Source organism: Hippocampus comes, unplaced genomic scaffold, assembly GCF_001891065.2.
Source record: "Hippocampus comes isolate QL1 unplaced genomic scaffold, H_comes_QL1_v1.1 scaffold610, whole genome shotgun sequence".
Classification (NCBI taxonomy): Eukaryota; Metazoa; Chordata; class Actinopteri; order Syngnathiformes; family Syngnathidae; genus Hippocampus; species Hippocampus comes.
Genome location: NW_017805377.1, coordinates 68,329 through 71,277, shown reverse-complemented (window position 1 = coordinate 71,277; position 2,949 = coordinate 68,329). Strand labels below are relative to the sequence as shown.

The following is a 2,949-nucleotide window of genomic DNA, read 5'->3' as shown; positions in this document are numbered from 1 at the left end:
TTGAGTAGGTGTGTCGCTAGTTGCCCATTCCTCCACTAAATCATTTGGTTGCAATCATGATTCGATTAACGTTATGCAATCCTTTCCACTTTATCGTTTAGAAAATGTCATTTTTAGCCGAAAGCCAGTCCATGTTTTCACTGCCATCATTCTGACGTGTCCTCATTACCGATCATGCGTTCCATGGTTTCCACACGACTATGCTTGCTCCTCAAACCGGCTGCTATTAGCTTGATGCGCATCTTGCTAGCGGACACTTCCTCGAGTCCCACGGTGCACCGAAATGTAACCTCGATGACTTCAAAAGTATCTGGGAGCAAACGGATACTTGTACTGCGAGGCCAAATCATGTCATTTGCCCGCGGCACTTGATCAGTTAACAATGAAATGTGTTTCAGTGTAGCATCTGGAAGCAGGCAGAAGAAGTTAAGGTAAATATAGCACCCTTTGTTTGCATGAACTTGTGTGGACTGGATACAATGTTTACATTTTTTGGGTTAATTTTGTAAAACATACTTCCCAGGTAAACATACTTTGAATGTAATGGTTACTTCAACTTTTTGAAAGCTATCAGTCCATTGTACATCTCCTGGTGGCTAAACCCATCGCCCCCTCCAACCATAAAACCTAGTGACGAAACAAACTGCAGGAAAAATATCTCCCTCGAACAGAGCAACGCGGATGCTGCTCTTAATTATTGCACAATCTCCCCTCACTCGGCTGACGTCGTTCCAATTGACGCGGCTGTCAGCTTCAATTAGACGCCTAATGTCTTGCATCAGGGGGAGGCTGGGGCCACAAGTGCAACGGCAAAAGAAGAGGAGGGGGTCATCAACGGCAAAGGTCGCCACGTCTCAGGTTGACAGGCAGCGCGCCGGCTAAGGAGCTTTTCGAAGAAAATAGTGGAAAGTCAACGGATCCAAACTGCGGCCACTAATCTTAATGACAATCGGAGAAGAGGAGCTGAAGGTAAATGAAAGGGAAACCAAAATGTGCCATAGGTGTGAATGTGAGGTAAAAAAAAAATAATGTTGTGAATCCCCTGCCACTTAACACTTGTGATATTTGCAGCTATCAAAGGCAAGTAGGAAGTGTTCTTGAGAAGTTCCTTGGAGGCAGCAGTGACTCTTGACAAAAAAAAAAAAAAAAAAGCGATGCACAATCAGACTCTTGTAAAGAAAGCAACGAATAGGCTTCAAAGCGTGTTACCCTCTCAGGAACTCAAAGCGCTTGTACGCACAATCTGGGCTGATTAAAAAAAATAAATACATTACCAAGCAGATGCATATACGGTATGTGATGCATAGATATGACCAACTCAATGTTCAAACATGTTGTGTTGAATATTGCCAAATTGACATAATTGTAATATTTAAAAGCATCCATAAGGGTTTTATGGTTTTAACCCAAACCCCACTCGTTTTTTTTTTTTTTTTCGGCTCCACTCACTGAACTCGGATATAAGTCAGTGCTGTGTGCTTATCGTTTGTCCATTTAATGGGGGCCAACATTATTCCTTTTGCTCCCGTAGAAGAAGAATGGGTATTTGGGAGCAGAGATAATTGCTGGCGGCTGGTGTGTGTCCACCAAGGAAAGCGAGGCCACAGAGGACTTGACCATGTCAGCTCTTATCTTCTTCGACTCCCCCTCGCCTCCCCCCCAACATCTCCCGTCAACTCTGTTGTCGGCTCCAGTGATTCCCAACCACTGCGCTGTGGGAAATCACTTCATCAAGCCAAAAATGATTTACTATTTGACTCAAATAACGTGTCTTCGCGCGTCTCCCTAAACGAGTGACAAATCGAGACAGGCTGAACGATTACTTTCCCGCTAGATGGCGGAAGGCTCAATTCACCTGCGTATCCACTTGGTCTTCGCCACTCAAGTTTACTGTCAAACAAAACAAAGAGAACTACACTTTGTGTCTTAAAAAAAAACACCTAACCTAGCTTAATGCTAACGCTAAACACATTTATGTTTCAGTGCTATAACCCTTTAAGCAATGGATTAAACACAAATGGTGCAGCAACGCATGTCGACATACAAGAGTACTCTGGTCATATATGTACAGTACATACACACACACAAATACTGTGTGTGTGTGTGTATGTGTGTGTGTGCGCGCACTATGTCTGTGTCTATGTATGACATTATTGTCTCTCAACTCCTTCACTATAGTGCTCAACGTTTAACCCGTCTGGACCCGGATGCCATGACAACAGTGAAAGGATGGCGGACGACAGTGATTGGATATTACATCACAGGGTAAGGCCTTTTTTCCGTATGGCTAGCATACATAACCAATGCTAAGTGAATTGTAAAACTGAAAAACCACAGTCCATGAAGGCGTATTTGACCAAGCACGGCGAACTGAATAGTACTCGGTTTACTCAACTTGTTCCTGAACTGCAATCTTTTGTTTCATACCATATGTACATGGAATGCCCTTTAAGGGTAGCAGTAACCTATCTGAGACCAGAGTGGATTGGGCACTGAAGTGACCTTTGCAATGCATGCAAAGTACTTGTTCAGTGACCTTCTGGTGAAATGAAGGAAGTTTCTTATTGTCCTGTGGGTGCATGTCAGATCGTAAATTCTATTTGAACAGGATTGTAACGTATTGTTTCGCAACAAATATATAAATGGGCTGTTTTGCTCTGAGCAATCAAAGTGTGGCAGTTTCACAAATGAGCTACATTTTAATCATAATTACAAGCATGCTTCATCACAGCTCTAAAAGAAGACGGAAAACAGACAAAAGTACTGTAATGTTGATCACTTTAATCCCAAGTGCCTTTCAAAACGCAAAGGAAGCTATGCATGGAAAACGATGACTCAAAAGATAAAAAACCGAATCGTAGCAGTATGACAAATAATCAGAAAATACTTTTTTTTTTTTTTTTTTTTAATGTATGGCCTGAAAACAAAAAGTAATGGACTAAAATACTT

At 42.1% G+C, this 2,949-nt stretch overlaps 1 long non-coding RNA gene across 1 annotated transcript; it reads left to right on the top strand.

Annotated features, from left to right (window-relative positions):
- Positions 1–624: 624 nt before the first annotated feature.
- LOC109517143 (uncharacterized) lies at positions 625–2,331 on the top strand. The gene is made up of 2 exons (XR_002168495.1): positions 625–969; positions 2,179–2,331. It is a non-coding gene; the product is annotated as an uncharacterized LOC109517143 (long non-coding RNA).
- The last annotated feature ends 618 nt before the right edge of the window (positions 2,332–2,949 follow it).